Here is a 21,646-nt window from a genome sequence, read left to right as displayed (position 1 = left end):
GGGTAGCCTGTTGGGGATGGGGGTAGGGGACAGGAAAGACAGAAGTGGAAAGGAAGCATAGAGTCACTGACATAGTCCCTTGTATGAATGTGTAACTTTTGTTTTTAATTTTTGGTCCCTTTTCTCTCACCTCTTTTAAAAGTGATTGATAATTGACAGACACCGCCTAGGTAACTTTGCCAGCAGTCTGCATCCTATGACCTTTCTCCAGGGACTTTCTCCCAAGTATCACTAGGCAAGAGAGAATTCCAGTGGACTTTAATAACAACAGATGCTGGAGGGGATGTGGCCAAAAGGGAACCCTGTTTCACTGTTGATGAGAGTGTAAATTTGTTCAACCACTATGGAAAGCAGTGTGGAGGTTCCTCAAAAGACTCCACATAGAGCTTACCTATGACCCAGCAATCCCACTTCTGGACATTTGCCCAAGTGATCACAAACAAGACCACACTAAGGCTACCAGCACAACTATGTTTATCGCAGCATTATTTACCATAGCTAAGATAGAGAACCAACCCAGATGCCCCTCAGTAGATGAATGGATCAAGAAAATGTTTTACACACACACACACACACACACACACTAGAATTCTATGCTTCCATCAGAAAGAATAACACTGATGACACTGGCCCATTTGTAAGGAAATAGAAAGGACTTGGAAAAAGTTGTATTAAGTGAAGTAAGCCAGACCCAAAGAAATATAGATCCCATGGTCTCCCTTAGTCACAATAATTAGTATACATCTAGGTTAATCTTAGCAGATGAGCAGAAAAGGTCAAAAGCTATGTACATATGACCATATAAAATGATGCTATGTGAAATGAATTCAAAGACATGGACATAAAAGGTGTTTCTTTGTTGTTGTTGTTTTTTAATGTTCTGTGTGATTTTTTGTTTCTTTTGTAGGTTCTTCCCCCTATGGTATATCCTCTGTTACTGTATTTGATTTTTGGTACCCTGGTATTGTAAATACGTTTATCTGAATTAGGGAAGGGAAAGGGAACAACAGAATGGTGAGACAAAGGACTGGGGGAACCAATGCAACAGCGATATACACAAGACAGTATGTTGGACTCGATCTGTACAACTTGCAGGGGAGGAGATTGTAGGGTGGGAAAGTAGGAGAAAATTGAGGAAAGGGGTAATAAAGTTGACAAGAAATATACTCACTACCTTACTTACGTAACTGAACCCCCTCTATACATCACCTTGACAATTAAAAAAAAAGAGTAGACTTTGAATTAGGATGAAACCGTCAAGCCACAGTGCTCCTTGGCATTCAGACATGTTCTGTTCCTTGCCAGACTGCAAGGTATTATGGAAGATGGATGAAAGCTGCATGTGAATTTCCACCTTCTGGTTTCCTACCTTAAAAACAATTGAGTCAAGTTAAAATTCATATGAAACTAAGGGTGTTTTTGAAAGTTTTCTAAAACAAAAGAAAGAAGTGCTATTATATATATTTTACATATATATATATGTATGGTTATTTTCTGACATAGACAAGATGGTCATGTTGCTAGGCAACACAGACTCCTAGACAATAGTGGGCCATAAAGGTAGAGGAACCCTTAAGTGTTTTAATGTGAATTCCTGTCACAATGAGAATGATGCTAACAAGCATCTCCAGCAAAAATGGACATATTATGAACAAAAGGGTAAGTCATTTTGATCTTACCATCCTAATATACCCAATTTGTGTATGATGCAGTTAAATTTTTGTTCATGTAGAATAGTCTGGGGTTTTATTGTTTTTTATTTGAAGCAGGGATTTTTCTCTTTCCAGGTTGTATTGAATGACTCTGTTAGTGGAAGGAGATGCAAGATTTCAGGTGCTAATCTAATGTCCAGTATACTTACACAGCTACCATGGACAGAGGCATCATTTCATTGTCTTAGAAGTATGAACATGATGTGTTCTCAATGTGCTCTGAATGCTCCATCGCTCACCATCAAAGGAATTCAGTTGTCTCTTAACAGTAAATTGCACTTGAAAAGTAATGAAAGATTTTGAAGTGTGTTTTAGCATAGCTTTTTCATAGGTGTATGAGCATTATTCATTCCAGGAAACTTAAAATTTTGAGTATTTGGTGTTCATGTCTTAAATTTTAGATCATCATCATCTTTTGAGTTCTTTTTAAATTATTTATATGATGAAAATATTATATAGGAGGCAAAGAAGATAAGTTACTTTACTTCTTCCTCCCCCAAAATCCTACATCTAGGAACAGTCAGGAAATGATTGAAACTAGTTGTACCAGAGGCTTCTATGCTAATTTATTTACAAGAAAGCTCATATCATAAGAATTGATTATCTTCAGTAACTGTCTGAAATATACCTATTACATAGGAATTATATTCTTATTGTCTTTATTTGAAGACCTCAAAATCCTAAATATAAAATAGCACTTTAATTAATCATAATTTTTAAGGCTCATTAGAAAGTAAAAGTATTCATTTTATATTTACATACAAATATCTTATAGAACTTCCAAAAATATCAGCTACCCAAACTTCTCATTATTTTGTGAACATAATAATGTTCAAGTCTCAGTCTCATACCTACTTCTTTGCTCATAGACTTGAGTTTCATTCCAAAGTGATTCAGGTTAAATGAACAGGCAATGACCCAAGAATTCAGTGATTTGAAAGAGCTGATAAGCATGGCTACAAAGAGAAGGCAATCACATGGGGGGAAAAAAGTTCTCTGTAGCTTTATAAGAGTGTCACCTTAACTTCCACTTCTTAATATGAAACTGAAATTGGAAGTAGGGTGTTTGTTGAACAGATACTTGTATGTCAGTGTGCATAGCAATATGATCCATAATACCCATCGATAGAAACAACTTAAGTGTCTATCAGTGGATGAGCATATAAACAATATGTAATACGCACATACCTCAGAATATTACTCAGCTTTAAAAGTAATAAAATTCTACTACATGCTACCTTATGGATAGACCTTGAACATTTGATAAATGAAATAGGCCAGTCACAAATGTACAGTGCATACTTCTACTTATATGAGGTCCCTGGAAACATTAAATTCATAAAAACATACCGTAGAACTCTGGTTCTACTTGCAATGGCTAGAGAAGGAGAGACAAGGAGTTTAATTTACAGAGGTTTAGGACGAGCTGATGGAAAAGTTCTGGAGAGCAATAGTACAGGATGGCTATACAACAACATGAGTGCATATTCAATACCACTAAAATGTAGACTTGCAATGCTGAAAATGATAATGTCTATGTTATACATACTCTATTGCGTACAGAAAAAAGAATAATTATGAAAAATATTATTGACTCAAGTACCATTTTACTATGGTGGTGCCCTTCAGGTTTTTTTCTCCTGACCTCAGGTTTAAAAATACCACCGTGGCATCACAACAAGCCCTAATTTAAACACTAATGGCACATGGCAAGGTCAGTTTAGTAATTTCCTCTCCAGGAAATGTAACTTTCTGGAATCATTACTTATTTATCTGTTTACTTGCCACAGCATCCCAGAAATATCAAGAGAGAAATGGACTTTTCCCTACCCTGCTTAGAACTTGTAGGACAGATGGCAGAGTGCAAAATGCAGGTCCACAGACTAGACAGATGGCCCTGTCTGGATTCTGAAGTATTCTGCAATTCTTGGGATTTTAGTTCAATTATACAAGATCATTGATGGTTTTCAAATCTTTTTTTAATAAGTTTTTATTGTGAAAATACTGTACAGAGGGGTTACAATCACATGAGCAAGGTAATGAGCATATTTCTTATCAAGCATTGTTGCCTCCTCCTCCTTTGTTTTTCCCCTACCATCCCTTCCCTCCTATCTCCACTACACTCCCCACACCCCCCGCTGTCTCCCCGCCCCTGCCCCCTCCTCCCGCCCCTCCCCCACCTAAATTGTAAAGTTCATTTTTGACATAGCGTCTTGTACATCTCATTGTTGCAATGGGTCCACCTCTATCCCTATTTAAACGATTTGTTTTTTCCCTTCCCCTCCATAAATTATACCAACATCAAATACAGTGAAAACGGGTTATACTGTGGGGGAGAGACATACAAAACTAAACAAAAAATCACATGGTACCTTATAAATACATTAGAAACAATAGCAAAAAAGAAAAAACCACTTGTGTCCTTATCTCAGGGTTCATTTTGCATAATTAACATCATCTTATCTGACCTTTTCTGCTTGTCCCAGACATATACTAGTTATTACAAATAAGGGAAACCATGGGACCTATGTTTCTTTGAGCCTGGCTTACTTCACTTAATAGAATTTTTTCCAAGTCTTTCCATTTCCTAACAAATGGAGCAATGTCATTCTTTTTGATGGAGGCATAGAATTCTATTGTGTATATATACCACATTTTCTTGATCCATTCATCTACTGAGGGGCATCTGGGTTGGTTCCATATCTTAGCTATGGTAAATAATGCTGCAATAAACATAGTTGTACTGGTACCTTTAGTATGGTCTCTTTTGTGCTCATTCGTATAAATGCCCCAAAGTGGGATTTCTGGGTCATAGGGAAGCTTTATGTGGAGGACCGGAGGAAAATGGTGGAGGAGAAGCTGGAGGCTAACCAAGCTCTTGCATAGAAACCAGTTTTAGTGTTCCAGTGAACAATCCTAGGCTAGAGAATCACACCAAGTGTGCCATCACAGTACAGAGTTTGGCCAGGGAGGGAAATTCCTCAAATCTTTTTTTTAATAAAAAACAATGTGATGCCTCCTCAGAAAATAGATACACAGAGGAGGAGGAGCATGAATGGCATTTATAGGCACAGTGCACCCAAACAAGGGAGAAGGAGCACTGTGAATATCACTTGATGATGCCATACCTGTTCGTGGACACATTTTTTTTTTGGATGAATTAACAATGGTCACAGCTTCATTTCTCAGCTATTGAATGTCCACAACCTTCAAGCACCCTTCAGTCTCCAGCCATACCCTTTACAAAAGAACACTCTTTTTAGTTAAAGTTGGATTTTGAAAAATAGACTGGATTTGGTGGCAGTGGGTGTGTAGCTATTCCAAATATGATCTTTGAATTCGATCCAAGATGTAAGACATGAAGACAACCTAAGTGCCTGATGGAATTGCTCTGAGAATGGCTTGAATTGTCTTCCAGATGCACACTAAGAATCTTAATTTTAGCCTTGTATTTCTTTCTTTATGTTAACTACTAATGGGAAACCTAGTTTTCCATCTATTGACCTTTAAACTTTCACTGTTTCTCACTTGTCTGAAGAAATCTATAGACAATGGGCCATCATCTTGAGATCTGTTGTATAAGCAGTGATTTCTGGAACACATTTTGTTTAATTTTATTCCCTAGTGGTTTACCCCACATGAGTGATCCCCAAACTAGCCTCATCTTTTAACTGGATAGGTGGAAGGGTGTGGCCCAACAAAACTTCAATATTATTATATTACCAGCTAACTGCCATGACTCCAAAAGAGGTGACATTTACAATCACTGAATCTTCTGTTCTCAGAGGTTTACCTTCTGCCAATGTGAACATATCTGAGAAAAGAACCATTTAACAAGAAAGATAAGTAGGATGAACAAAGAATGGTTTTATTTGTGGGATTAAAAAATATTGCATTAATATGGTTATCTCAATAGATGCAGAAAAGGCATTTGACAAGATCCAACACCCCTTTATGATCAAGGCTCTGGAAAAATTAGGAATCCCTGGAACATTCCTCAATGCAATAAAGGCTGTGTGTGACAAACCTATAGCCAGCATTATACTTAATGGTGAAAAACTTAAACCATTTTCTCAAAACTCAGGAACGAGACAAGGATATCCACTCTCTCCAATTTAGTATTAGAATGCCTAGCTACAGCAATAAGACAAGATGCAAACATAAAAGGGATTCAAATAGGGAAAGATGAAGTAAAACTCTCCCTCTTTGCAGATGACATGATCTTATATTTAAAGCTAGATCCTGCACCAGAATCAACTCCAAATGGATAAAGACCTCGGAGTCAAAGCAGACAACCTGAAAACATTACAGGATGGAATAGGAGAAACCCTACGTCTCCTTGGCACAGGCCCAGATTTTCTTAATAGAGACCCAGAAACACAACCAACCAAAGAAAGGTTGGACAAATGGATTGCATGAAGCTGCAGAGCTTCTGCATAACAAAGGACAAGATCAATAGAAAAGCCCACAGATTGGGAGAAGATCTTCACTATCCATACAACAGATAAGTGTCCCATATCTAAAATATACCTAGAACTCAAAAAAATTAAATCCCCAAACAACAAATCCTCAAAAAAACAACTGCCCAATAAATAAGTAGGCTAAAGACTTAGAGAGAAATTTCTCTGAAAAGGAAATAAGAATGGCCAATAGACACGTGAAGAAATGCTCAACCTCTCTAGCCATAAAAGAAATGCAAATCAAAACAACATTGAGATACCAGCTCACCCCAGTTAGAATGGCTATAATCAAGAACTCTAATAACAACAGATGCTGGAAGGGATGTAAACCGAAGGGAACCCTACTGCATTGTTGGTGGGAGTGTAAACTTGTTCATCCACTTTGGAAAGTAGTATGGAGGTTCAAGACTCCACATAGAGTTCCCTATAACCCAGCAATCCCACTTTTGGGCATTTACCCAAATGAGCACAAACAAGACCATACTAAAGCTACCAGCACAACTATGTTCATCGCAGTATTATTTACCATAGCTAAGATATAGAACCAACCCAGATGCCCCTCAGTAGATGAATGGATCAAGAAAATGTGGTATATATACAAAATGGAATTCTATGCCTCCATCAAAAAGAATGACATTGCCCCATTTGTTAGGAAATGGAAAGACTTGGAAAAAATTCTATTAAGTGAAGTAAGCCAGGCTCAAAGAAACATAGGTCCTATGGTTTCCTTTATTTGCAATAACTGTATATATCTGAGTCAAGCAGAAAAGGTCAGATAAGATGATGTTAATCGAAATAAACACCAAGATAAGGACACAAGTGGTTTTTTTTTCTTTTTTGCTATTGTTTCTAACGTATTTATAAGGTATCACATGATTTTTTTGTTTAGTTTTGTATGTCTCTCCCCCACATATAACCCCTGTTTTCACTGTATTTGATGTTGGTATAATTTGTGGAAGGGAAGGGAAAAAACAAATCGTTTAAATAGGGATACAGGTGGACCCATTGCAGCAATGAGATGTACAAGTCCTTATGTCAAAAACGAACTTAACAACTTTGGTGGGGAGTGGAGGGAGGATCGAGAGGGGGGAGGGGGCAGTATGGGAAGGGATGGGAAGGGGAAACAGAGAGGAGACAATGCTTGATAAGAAATGTACTGGTTACCTTGCCCATGTAATTGTAACTCCTCTGTACAGTATTCACAATTAAAAAAAAAACTGTACAATTTCGGCGGGGGTGGGGATGTGGGGGGTGGGGGAGGCACAGGTGGGAGGGGGAAGGGGGGAGTGTAGTTGTAGATGGGAGGGAAGGGATGATAGGGGAAAATCAAAGGAGGAGGCAATAATGCTTGACAAGAAATGTACTCATTACCTTACTCATGTGATTGTAACCTCTCTGTACATTATTTTCACAATAAAAACTTAAAAACTTATTGCATTGTCAAATGAACTTTGTGGAAGGCATACATTAGAATGAGTTTTCAACATTGATCACTAAATTTTGCCAGACGTAGGCAATATTTGCATGCTTAGTCAGTGAGTGCTATGGAAACACAAACTAGATCAATGAGTAAAAGTTGGGGGAAGTTAAAAGGTCTCTAGATTATAATTTGTAAATAGGACAGAAAGTAATAACAATAGAGACCTTAGGGTCTATTTATAGAATTTATATATTTATGTTTTTATTTATGTATTTACTGGTCAGTAAATATTTGTTAAGCCAATGTTCAAAAGAGCATAAGAAAAGATTATAAAATAGACTTTCCTTAAGGTCATTACTATTCAAGATACTAATAATGTGTGCAACATTTTAAAAATACAAGATAGTATATGACTATGTTCCCAAATTAATAGAACAATCCATAATAAATATACAAAGTCAGGAACACATTAATGTGGGTCAGACTGGGGAAGTTTCCTGAGAAGAGAGGGCTTAGAGGAAGGCTCCTCAGAGTGTACTTAGGGCTGACACGCTCTTGTTACATCTATAGGTTCTGTCTTATTCTTATACCAAAAGCTGTTCTATCATTTGCTTCTAGTTGCCATCTAACAGGTACCAAGCCTCAGGGAAAATGCCTCAGAGAGAAACAGGCCCAACTTTTATTTATTATTTTAAATAAAAAATTGCCAAAATGTAATAAAAAAATAAGCAGCATCATGATCTCTGAGAGGCCTTTTACATGCTACAAATTCTTGATGTACTAGGTGAGGTAGTGTCAGAAATCAGCAGTTTTTGAAAGCTTCCCAAATGATCATAATGCACACTCAAGTTTAAGAACCAGACTAGATGGAGCTGGTAACAATCTGATGTGGTCAGGAAGCAAATCAACATTTATGTAATCATATAGACATCTGGGTCACTGGTTTGACTTGTTTGGCTTCTTTTTTTCAAATGCCTTGTTGGAGGCCTGTGTCTGTGTGAACAAGTCTTCTAATAATACCAGGAACCTCACTGTACGGTGGTCTGTGGTATTGTGCCTCCTAATGTGTTTGATGTATGTGATGCGGGAGGTTTCTCTAAGGGATATTAGCTTATTATTTGTCATCTTTTTTCTTTCTTATTTTTGGTAATCCTTATTCAAATCATGCCATACCTTATTATTGGGTGAAGAAGTAGCTTGTTCAGTGACCTCAACCCTTATAATATCTTCCTTATTGAAGAGAGTAGAATAGAGCCAATCTCAGAGAGAGGGTTGTCTCCATTTGCAGCCCTATGAGGGAGGCTTCAAGAGTTGGCTCAGACACTGCCCTACACCAACACAAGATTCCCTCTAAGGACTTCTGTGGTCCATATATACACAAGCTTTTTCCTATAATTGAAGCAAGAAGAACAGGAAACTCCTTGGCCATTAGTACAAGGGCAAAGTACCTTCACAAAAATGGAACATGGGGAAATGAACAAGAGGCTCTTAGCTATTAAGAACTTGTCAAAACCTCTGCCAGAAGAGTTTTCAAGTATTCCTCCTGACCTCCAAGATTCAAGTGAGGGCATGGATGTAATATAATTCAAATGTTCACATTCTGTAGCTGCCAAAGAGCATAAAAGTACCTACAATGTAAGGCCACAGGAAAGAGGAAGGAGGCCATTCAGGCCCATTGTACCTGTTGATAATCCTATGTTCCAATCAATGCTACACAGTTGGCCAAGTTTCTTTTCACAATGGAATGTAACTTCTTTTTTTGGGGGGGGGGTCCGATCATGGGGCCTAAACTCTGGGCCTGGGCGCTGTCCCTCAGCTCTTCAGCTCAAGGCTAGCACTCTACCACTTGAGCCACAGCGCCACTTCCGGCTTTTTTCTTTTTGCTTATGTGTTGCTGAGAAATTGATCCCAGGGCCTCAGGCATGCAAGGCAAGTGCTCTACCACTGAGCCACCTTCCCAGCCCCTGGAATATAACTTTTCTACTGCGAAAAATTACCAGCACATAGGAAAGTAGACAGAAATGTAAAATGAATACCTATTTGACAACATACCAGCTTCAATTAATGTCAACAACTGCTTAGTCTTAGCTAAACCTTAATCTAGACATTTACTCCACTTTTGTTTTTTTTTAATCCAGTCTAACGTGGTATATCATCTTATGCATAACTATTGTAAGATATGTTTCTAAAAGATAAGAACTTAGAAATGACATAACAGTGACACCATGATTATGTTTAAAATGTAAATATGAGTTACAACTGTCCTATTTTCAATTATCTCATATGCATACATACATATAAATGATTGTGTGTATTACACATACATACATGCAGATTTGAGGGTTGGGATGTAACTAATGTTTGTACATTGCAAGTGGTTAATATTTTCCTAAGTTCTTTCAGTCTTTAGGTTTCTTTTATTTCTATTTCAATTTTGGGGGTGAAGAAGTCACTATTTGGTCAATAGAACCAGTTATTATTCAAAAGTAATGCACACAGAGCTCTCTCATTCTTGGTAATCACCATTCAAATAATGGAAATTTGATTCAATGTATATTCTGAATCAGTAAGTCTGAGTGGGCCTGAGATTTTACAATTCTACTCTTAGTTGCTGTCAACCAACAGAACAAACCTTAAGTAGCCAGATTATATTATATCACACAACCTGGATTTTTGCTAAGTGAATCTTCCTAGTGATCATTCTGTTTCCTAAATGGGTAGTTAAAACAGATATTTGGTAAACATTTAGGAATACTTTCAATGTACATGCTAATGTAGTGGTTTGTTCCTCTGTCAGGGAACACATGAAACAATACTTGGCTGTTTCTTTTCTTGTAATTCTAGTAGTCCAACCTTCAAGGCTTCTACCCATTTATTTATTATGTGTTATGAAATGATGATATTCTAATTCTTTCATTTCTTATTTATTTCCACTAGGCAATCCTGTCTATACCTAGTGGTAGAATTTCCATAGAATCTCTGGGCTGTTGGGAGGAGAATCAATATTTTTCCTTTGTTTGCAATTTTTCAAAATAGCAGGTTGACTTACATCTTCCAGTGGTGTGTTCTTTAATTATTGTCACATGGTGATGGTTGTAGTTGCTGCTGTTTTTAAACTCGTTGGGAACTCATTTAATCATATTTTAAACTCCCACCTATTTCAGTTATCTGTACCTGAAAGACTCTTCTGAAAGATTCTTCAGGTCAGCTCCCAAGTCTTTTGCTACAACCCTGTTCTCTTTGAGAGCTTCATTTCCTTTCTGTGTGACAAGATGTCTCAGGCTTGACTTGTATATCACATTTTCCCATCCAAATCTGTAACTTGCCATTTTTCCATTTCAGTAGAAAGTGTATTCTAGGCCGGGCGCTGGTGGCTCACGCCTGTAATCCTAGCTACTCAGGAGGCTGAGATCTGAGGATTGCGGTTCAAAGCCAGCCCGGGCAGTAGAGACCGTGAGACTCCTATCTCCAATAAACTACCAGAAAACCGGAAGTGGCGCTGTAGCTCAAGTGGTAGAGCACTGGCCTTGAGCTGAAGAGCTGAGGGACAGCACCCAGGCCCAGAGTTCAAGCCCCACGACCGACAAAAAAAAAAAAAAGTGTATTCTAGGATGCTAATCTTGGTGATTATGGTACTTATTGCCCAGAGGGTGATAAAATGGGAAATTAATTAATTAACTAGTTAATTATTTTATATTAGAAAGGTGATGAACAGAGGGATTACAGTTATATGGCAGGTATTAAGTACACTTCTTTTCAAACAGTGTCACCTCTTCCCTCATTTTCTCCCAGTTTTTCCTTCCTGACTCCCCTTCCCCACAAGTTGTGCACTGTCATTCATTTTCAATTTAGTGTCTAGTGTGTGTCACTGATGTGTTTGTTCACCCTTTGTCCCACAATTTCTGTGCTCCTCCTTACCTTCCCCCAAACAGATCAACTACATAGAAGATCAAATGTACAGAAATAAAAAACAGAGACAAAGGAGAAAACAACAACAAAGAGCAAAATAACAAAAAACCCCTCTTGTTTCCATTTCTTGGAGTTCATTTCAATAAGCATCATTTTATATGATCATATGCACATAGCTATTGAGCCTTTGTGATCCTCTCCCAAGAATATCCTGCTTTAGTTCACTGTGTGAATGTTTAGAATCCTGTCATATCCAAGTATAATTTTTTTGTCTTTTACCATCCATTGTGTTTACTTGTAGATTTTGTTCGTTGGTCATGAGGCTTGAACTCATGGCGTAGGCACTGTCCTTGAGCTTTTGAGCACAAGGCCAGCACTCTACCACTTTGAACTACAATTCCACTTCTGGCTTACTGGTTGTTAATTGGAGATAAGAATCTCACTGACTTTCCTCCTTGGGCTGGCTTTGAACCATAATCATCAGATCCTTGCCTCCTGAGCAGCTAGGATTACAGGTTGAAGTATTTGCACCCAATTACTTGTAGATTTATAGACACATTCTAATTACTACAGATGAGTGAAAACATACAACGTGTTTCTTTGGGTCTGGCTTACTTCACTAAGTGGAATTTTTTCCAAGTCTTTCCAGATAAAATGGAAATTTTTTAATCATATAAATACATTCTTAAATATTTTCAGAAGGAAATATACATACATACATATATTCTAGAAGTATTATATAGTATTTTTCCATTGCATACAAAATGTCCCTTCTAAATTTAATTTCAGGAAAAGACATATTACTTCTTTGTTTTATTAAATGTACAATGTAAGGACAAAGCAGTGTTTTTAAGTATGAATACTTTAAAAATCAGAAAAGACCTTGGAAAAATTACTTAGTTTATGCTTAATCCAATTTCATGATCTGAAAAAATATCTATCTCCCAGGGCTATTAATAACAAAGCTATCATTTGCCTTGTGTTTACTGGAAGCCAGACACTTTATACAGATTTTTTTCCAATTAATCCTTATAGTACTGTTTTCAAGTGAGTGGTATTTACCTCATTTTAAAAGTGAGTACACTTTCTCAAGGTGACATAGTTAAGCAGCCGTCAGTTCATTTGCTTGTCTCTGCAGCTCCTTGCTTTTAACTTGGAGTTTAAGGTGTCATTTAAAAGAGAGAATGAATGCATAGTGCCACTGGCCTGGACCTGACAAATGGTGTTCAGTGCAGAATAAATGACAGTTAACAGAAAAGGCCTTGGTGGCTCTCTACTTGGCATTTGAGATGGGAGATGGGAGGGTGGTGGAGAATGCAGGCCAGCCAGCTTTCTGCTTTCCCAGGCATCTGGCCCGTTGACGTTCCATCCTGTTAATTTCCCATGTTGGGTCTAACCTATGTGTCCGCCATGACAGATGCTCTCATGTCAGAGCTCAAGGTCAGCCCTCAAGAGCTCAGGCTGGCACCTTCTGTCAGGTTGTCTTTTGAATATACTCCGCAAGTGGCAGGTGTCCAGAGGCAAGTCCACGTTGGCCTCTTCCCCTTACATCGTGTGTCATTAGCTGCTACATAGCTCTTGGTTTAAAACAAAAATTCACAAAACTGACAGATTCATCTGCCTAATGTCGAAAGGCATCAGAGCCAATTACAGGATAGTTCCAGAAGGCAAACAGGGTCACTTTTCACAAAATGGGATGAAGAAAAGGAAAATAGCCTTGTCATTAAAAAGGACAAATACATTTTCCTCTCAGCAGGCCTGCTCCAGGAAAATAGAAAGATTTATATTAGCTTATAGTTTTATTATGATTGCTTTGAATAATTTCAAATCCAAGGGTACATCCCCACTCACCCCCCGCCATTTTGAGCCACTGAGCAGCATCTCCTGTTGAAGGCTGTGTCTTACCATGACAGAGTTTAAGCATAAATCACAGAATTCTGATACTTTACATGGTAAATAGCAACACACATTGTGTATTTCTCTGTGTGTGTGTGCGTGTGTTGTTTTATTTTGAATCCAGGCCTGGAAGATTCTGGGGCCTTCTATTGTTGAGATCTACTTGGTACACACTCAAAATCTAAAGCAAGATAGAAAAATTCTACTTGCATTTGAGGAAAAGTTATTGCAATGGTTTAGAGGCAGACTTCCCAAACTACCCTCTTTCACACCAGCTTAGAGAGTTTATTTGAATAACAACAATTAAAAAAAAAACTTGGAACACAGTCCCACAAGCTTCCCTTCCCTTCTGATATAGTTTGCAATTTGGGGGTGCAGGAAGATCTTTCAAGGACCATGAAATTCAATAAGGCTATTGAATAAAGTCTATTGTACCAGCAGATTGATTTAAGGCCAGCCTGGGAGAGATATGTGTAGAGCAAAGTCCAGAAGATACATTAACCACAGAGCTTCCATGACATCCCCTCCAGGGAATCAGGATGCATTACCTACCCAGCTCTTGAGTAGGTCAATATGTATAGAATATTGCCAACCAGACAAACTCACCAAAGTTCTCATCTCAGAGTTTTTGTGGGGCTCCATGATGTGAGCATGATTGCCCATATGGCTGATCTCAGGCGCTATATGTGAGGCATCTAGGCTGAGCCCATAGTCCTCACTCTTAATCACATTGCTGGCCATCCTAGAATGACCTGCTTCAAACCACAATCATAGCAATATCCAAGGAGAAAGGACAGACTATTTGGGAGCAAAGTCAAAAATTCTTTATTATATAGCTACCCATACAGCTAGGAGTTTTGCTACGAGGAGGAAAAGCACCGCTAAGACAAAACCAAGATACTAATAACAAGAACTACTTTCTAGGACCTATATTAAGCAATTTACAAGGATCTTATTATTTTTGCTTACAAAGACCCAAAGAAGCAGGTCCACAAAATGGCACCAGTGTGTATGTGAAAAAAAACTGATACTAAATGCCTGGAAGAGCCTGTGGGAAAACTCAGTGGCTCCTGTTACACTGCCAAAGGGCAGGCCTGCCTGTCATGGTGCTCAAATGACTCCACGGGGCACCATTCCTTCTGTCTTCTCAAGAAGACTGTTTTCTGAAGCCAGGCAACTTGGCACTCTCAGGAAAAGGCCCAGTCATACAAACTTACTGTTCACATCAGATGGAAAGGGCTCTTGGGACAACTTTTCACAGCAAGAACGTATAAATACAGGTAACTAAAAGATGAAGTAACATTAAACTTTCCCTAATAGGGATTTGCCTAACCATAGATATAAGCCAGACAGGAGTTTAGGGTATAAGGAAATGCTCAGGTTTAATGGATATAGTTAGGTATATTTTATGATAAAAATACATCTATTAAAACTACAAGATGAGAGGGAAGAGTTCATTTCTGTTTTGTAACCATCTGCTTAAGATATAACATTGGAGAGTTCCTCTTTCAGTTATTGATGGTGACAGCATTTAGCTATGCAAACAAGCTTTTTCCTTGATAGGGTATGTTTTCCAAGAAGATAGAATGAATTCTCTGACTATATACCTGGTATTAACCTCTGGACAGGATTCCCGTACTGGGATTTTTAGATTTCATGTGATATAGTCAATAAGAGAACAACCTGTAATACATTTGTATTGATCAACAGAGTTGAGGAGTTGACATGTTGTTTTTGTGTATAGAATTTTAGACATTCCAAACCATTGTTTCTTTATCTTTTTAACTGACCTTATGACAGTAATATCAGGGAAAACTTACTACTAACTTTCATATTAACTTAAAAGAATCTTTCACACTAATATAAATAAGAAAGTGTTAGTAAGTGTGTTTCTCTCCAAAGGCATTTCAGAACCTCAGAATACTTCTGATACTTTGGAAGAGTATGGAGTACAGATGTACTACACTGAATTATATGTATGTACATATATGTACAGTTAAACAACTGGGTAAAATATGGATTTTAATGACTTCTAAGAATTAGGAACAGGTCACTAAGAAAAGACTTGTTTTTTTCTTTTATTGCCTGCACAAGGGTTTGAATTCGGTCTTGCACTCTCAATTAGCTTTTTCATTCACAGCTGACACTAGTAATCACATTCACTTCAGCCACACCTCCTGTCCAAAGAGGAGACTTTATATGCTAAAAGTATTTTGTATACTTTGGTAAGATTAAATGAAAAGGCATGACAATAATCACCAAAAAGAAGTTCTTAAATATAATTCCCCTTAACATAGTCCTAATTTTGTCCTATATTATTAAAACTGTGTGTGAAAATAAGTGTATTATACAGATTGGTTATATAGAAAAAAGAATAATGGAAAGGAATTGAAGTATTATAAGAATAAGGAAGAATTTTGTCCTGTTTGCAATGGTACCTTGCAAACATTTTTTTCTGTCATATTCAGCACAAGTTATGAGAACTTTTTGTGATTATGACTCATTTCTAGTTGCCTTTAGATATTTTTTTCCAGATTCATATTAGGCATTTTTTGGAAACATACACATGATTGAGCCAATTTTAAAGGTCATGTTGAGCTGTCTTTCTTTAGTAACAATCTTACATAGAGTAACTAAGCTTCTCAGTCACTCTACTGGACAAGTGTAGGATACTGAAAAGTATCAGTACTGAAAGAGGCCAGTAAAGAATGGCAGAGAACTTGAGGTGGCTTCCCATGAGGACAGCACTTACACTGGACTTTGAATGATGAGTTAGGAGTTTTAGTAAGAGGGATGTTGGTGGGGTGGTAAAGTGAAAGCAGGTAACCTCCTGGCTGTCTTTTCACCCTTCTTCATAGGTTTCTACTTACCTCTTGCTCATCATGTGCAGCAAATGTGTTAAGAGGAACTTTTCTCTGCAGAAGCTCTCACCCTGAACAGGACTGACAGAGCCAGGGTCCCAGGAAACTTCATGTCCAGCTGTAGTCCGGGGCCTTAGGGGAAAGACACATGTTCCCAAGGCCTGCACTTGGATCCTGCACTTGTAGAGGATCAAGGTCAGGTCTGGTTCAGAGAAGAGATGCCAAAAGCATTGGCCTTTGCCTGTCTCTATTCTGGATAAATGTCACACGCTGGCTCAAATGAGATCTAGGGTAACTCATCAAGATAACAGACAGAGATGGATATGTGGCCTAAGTCCTGCTGAATAAATAGGTCTCATTTTCCTGAGCTTCTGCCATGCAATCTCTTTCACATGTGGTGAAAAAGATTGATATATATGTATATGTATATACACACATATATATATATTAATATGTTATATAGTGAGGCCCTGGGCATGGATTGTAAAAGTCAGCACTATGAGGAGAGACAGAGCCAGTAGGCAGGCAGGCAGGCAGGAAGGTAGGTAGATTGGTAGATAGGTAGGTAGGTGGGTAGGTAGGTAGGTAGATAGGTAGGTAGGTAGGTAGTTAGATAGGTAGGTAGGAAGACTTATTATTATGAGGATAAATTCATGTAATTATAGAAGTTGTGACCCACTGTCTGTGATCTGCAAGCTGAAGACCCAGAAAAGCGGGTGGTGTCATTACAGCTTCAATCTAAAGGCTCAAGAACCAAGGTCATAAATCACCAACCAAAACCAGGAAAAGATGAAATGAGTTGTCCCACACTAAACAAATTGGCAGGAGGAAAGGTGATGTGAGGAAGGAAGGTCTGAAATAGCATCTGTCTCTGGCAGATTGACTTCAATTTCATCTATAATATTTTCTTTCTCAGAACAAAGATCTGCAACAAACATTATGAAATGTTCATGCTTATTAAATCAAGGCAAGGATACATGATTACTTTATTACTTTATTCTCTGATATCTCATTTTTATTAAATCACACAGATAATAAAAATAATAATAAATAGAATGCATTTAAATAGCAAGCCATAGTTCTAAAATTTCCATTTATGATTTTATTATTTTTTCCTAGTTAATTTTTTTAAAGGTGAAGGGAATTTCAAAATATTAACATGTGGGGCTGGAAAGGTGGCTCAGTGGTAGAGCGCTTGCCTTGCATGCCTGAGGCCCTGGGTTCGATTCCTCAGCACCACATAAGCAAAAAAGGAAAAAGCCGGAAGTGGTGCTGTGGCTCAAGTGGTAGAGCGCTAGCCTTGAGCTGAAGAGCTGAGGGACAGCGCCCAGACCCAGAGTTCAGGCCTCACGATCGGATAAAAAAAAAATAGTAACATGTCATCGTTAATGTATTGTATTAGTGTTTCTTATGGATGGTCTGATTTCATGTGGTTTGGATAGGGCTTTAGCACAGAGATCCTACGAATGTGTATTAATTATTCTAAAAAGAATTTTAATGGCCTACTGTGCATAAATGTTAATAGGAGTCAGGTAGATTCCCAAGCAGTCCATTTAAGGGTTGAAATTTTGGTCAGGCAAAAAAAAAGAAGCACTTCTTTTTTCCTGAATAATTCTGCTAAGCAAGTACATTGTATGTTACAGTCACTTAGAATGAAACAATATGGAAGCATTAATTTAGGATGTTTTGCTTTGCAGAGTTTTATAGCAAATTAGTAACAAATCTTTCAAATCTAAGCAATGAATTAAATTTTAGATATGTTGCTTATTAATGAAACAAGCTGCATCACCATAACCTATTATGTTCAATGTTGTGTATTAAGACAGGGTTGAGGCATGGTTGGTGTGCTCTGGATTTGGTAATTTGTTCATTGTGTAAACTAACTGGAACCATGAACCAGGACTTTAGAATTACAGGTTGGAGGATTAATATATTACTAACCATTTTGTGTCCTATGTAATATGTTATATGTAGAATATTTGTAAAATTAATTCTATCAAATGAAATGTTATCTACATTTTGGGGGATCAGCACTCAGAGCATTACACTTAGTATGCAGGCCTTCTTACCACTGAGCCATGTCTCCAGTCCTTTTGGCTCACTAATTTTTGAGTTTGGGTCTTTCTTGCTGCTCAGGCACAATTCCCCTCTGTTAGGTTTCCTAGTAGCTAAAATATAAGGTGAATACCACTGCATCCTGCTCTTAATTGAGAAGAAGTCTCACGGCTTTTCTTCCCAGTTAGCCTTTAACATCAATCCCAACACTGTTAAGTCTTCCAAGTAGATAGAAGTACAGGTGTAAAACACCTGTGCCTGGCTTGTTGTTTAACATTTTCACAAGAAAGCAATTTCCTTAGCTGGAACATCAATATTTAGGAGAGATATTTTAAGTTTCAATGTTACTTAGTGTTGCTGAGATCACTGCTCATGAAGTTCATTTATGCCTTCTATTTTATTTATTAACTATATTTATCATGTACCACTGAGTCTTAGTGATAAAATGAGAACCAAAACAATGCCACTGTCTTCAAATTGTTGATAATCTAATGGCTAAAAAAAAGATAATTATAAGACAGGAAGAGATGTTCTCCATGTGGGATGAGTGCAGGGTATTAAACATGCATGCAGGAGGGAAAAGGAACCCACTATAGAGTGGTATGGATATCATGGACGTCTTCTTGGTAGAACTTTGCAAGCTGACCCTTCATTTAGAGACTAGAGCAACAGTAGTATAAGCAGAGAGAGCAGCACATGGATAGGCCCATTGATAAGAGAAAACATATTTGAGGCCAAATATCAGATCATTTCTTTGGTTTTAAGAGTCTTTATTACATAGTAGCCTAGGCAATTCTTATATCTCTAGAAATTCCTGGTTCATATCTCCCTTTGGGTATCAATCATCTGTAAGTCCTAGATTTGATTATCAGCCCAATGCCCAGCCCCTAGACAATACCAATTAGAATTTCTAATTAAATTTCCCATATATCGGGATTTTTTAAGCTCCCAGATAATATAAATATCCACATTGAAAATTGGCTTACAAGATACATACTGATGTGTATGTTGACTTATCCAGTGTGTAAATAAGTAGTAGAGACAGAAGTGCTATTCAAGGGCACTGACTAAATGAAATGGCTATAAAGAAATGACATTGGGAATCATATCTACCAGCCATGGATTGAAGTGCAAAACCATGAGAAGAGCAACTCGGATTACAGAGCTGGCTCTGTACAGATAGATAGCACTCTGTACTCTTCTCAATTCTTTAATTCAGTCACCTCACAATGCTTAACCAGCTTTCACCACATGCCTTACGGTAGGTGCTAGGGATACATATCTGAGAATGAGTCATGATCATATAGAATACAAAACTGAAGACACATAAGATTAAGGAAAAAAGGAGAATGAACTTTGAAAAATGAGTAGGAGTTAGTAAGATGAAATGTACAGTTCATTGGGATAGAAAGACATTGAACACATTGAGAGTATAGGCTGTGAGAAGTGTGGCACCAAAAACTAGTTAGAGCCCTAAGTTGAGTTTTGAAAGGTCAAGTACACACTGTTCATTGTTGCAATTATCTACAACTTGTGTGGGCATTCTGTGTAGCCAGAAAGCTTTACACTCCCAAGTCTTCATAAGATTGAAATGACTGCAAGGTCAAAGGCAGGAATCAGAATCCAGACTTCCTGGAGTGGCTCAGAGACAGGTGGTAGGTGAGGCTCTTGGAGATGAGCAGAATGGTACTAATAGACTATTTCACTGGGTTGGCAGTTTCCAAGATGGCTTTGTGTGTGTGCTCTCCTTTATGAGTGTCATGGACTTATTGGCTATTTTCTGCTGAACAGACTAGGATAGCTAGTCTGTTGAGATTAGGATATTAAAACACATAATCTTCCACCTGTAGTTTCTCTCTCATTCTCCCCCCACCCCACAGGTAAACTCATTGTCATATTTGAGACAGCATTGTGAAAAGGCACTTGTGGTAAGGGACCAAGGCCTCCCCTTAGACCTGTTAATTAGCTTAGAGACAGGTCCTTCTCCCAGTCAGTCCTTCAGATTAGACTGCATCCCTGACTGGCAGCTTTACTGGAAACCCCAAGATAAGGACTCAAGTGGTGTTTCTTTCTGGTTATTGTTTCTAACATATTTATAAGATGATTTCTTTGTTGCTTTGTATGTCCCTCCCTCATGGTTTAACCCCTGTTTTCACTGTATTTGATGTTGGTATAAATTGGGGAGGGGAAGGGAAAAAACAAATCGTTTAAATAGGGATATAGACTGACCCATTGCAACAATGAGATGTACAAGATGTTATGTCGAAAAACGAACTTTACAACTTTGGCATGGGGGCTGGGGGGGGGAGAGGGGGAAGATGGGAAGGAATGGGAAGGGGAAACAAAGGAGGAGGCAACAATGCTTGATAAGAAATGTACTCATTACCTTGCTCGTATAATTTTAACCCCTCTGTATGGTATTTTCACAATAAAAAAAAAAGAATCTCACGTAGTACACTTTAAGTACATTAAAAAGAACCACAAGGAAAAAAAAAAGAAAACCTTGAGCTTGAAATACTGTTAAACTATGCTCTCATTCTTGACTCACAAAGACTGTGAGATAATAAATATTGCTTGTTTTAAACATTTAAGGATAATCTGTGGGGCAGGAATGAATACTCTATATTCACTCAGTGTTGCTATATTCCACATTATCTGTGAGGCCCTCATTTGCTACAAAGAACTTTTGTTATCAAGGTTGCCTTATCTTGAGAAATGAAATTTTATTTCAGCTTGAAATACACATGAAAATAAGGATAAAGAGATTCAATGGCTACTCAGATACTAGCAATTTTATGAGGCAATGGGGTCAAAATTGTTGGAAACATTAAAACCATAGTCCAGTTTTTTTTCCATCATAAAGTGACCCTCCGCTTCGTCTCTCTTTCCCCATCACCCACACAATAGTGTGCATAGGGTATTCAAGGACAAAGGCTCTCTCCAGGTAGCACCACAGAGTCTTTCGACAGACCTGTTGCCACACACAAGGCATTTTCCATTTGGCTACATTCTTTTCATTTGTATCTATTTTAGCACAATCCTAAAATTTAGGATGGTTTTGTATTTGTGCTATGCCTTTCTGGTACACTTCTTTCATTTCTACATGATCCAATTATTTTGTCCCCTTCATTTATTCACAAGAAATGTGCTGCATGGTGAGCTAAGAGCCTCACCAGTCTCATTCTGGCATAGAAACCAATTTGAGAAGCCAAAATCTACTGTGAACACCTTGTGCCAAGAAAACAAATGTGAGATTTTGATAGATTGGTTCATTTCTTTAAATATTTGGTACGATTATTGTATGAAATGCAATGCTATATTTTTAGAGTTGTA

At 37.9% G+C, this 21,646-nt stretch overlaps 1 protein-coding gene across 1 annotated transcript in view; it reads left to right on the top strand.

Moving 5' to 3' along the window:
- The window catches only part of Slc35f1 (solute carrier family 35, member F1), a 141,470-nt gene that overhangs the window by 56,318 nt on the left and 63,506 nt on the right, over positions 1-21,646 (top strand). The window lies entirely within an intron of this gene.

Source organism: Dipodomys ordii, unplaced genomic scaffold (genome assembly GCF_000151885.1).
Source record: "Dipodomys ordii isolate 6190 unplaced genomic scaffold, Dord_2.0 Scaffold157, whole genome shotgun sequence".
NCBI lineage: Eukaryota > Metazoa > Chordata > Mammalia > Rodentia > Heteromyidae > Dipodomys > Dipodomys ordii.
This window is presented reverse-complemented; position numbering and strand designations above follow the sequence as displayed.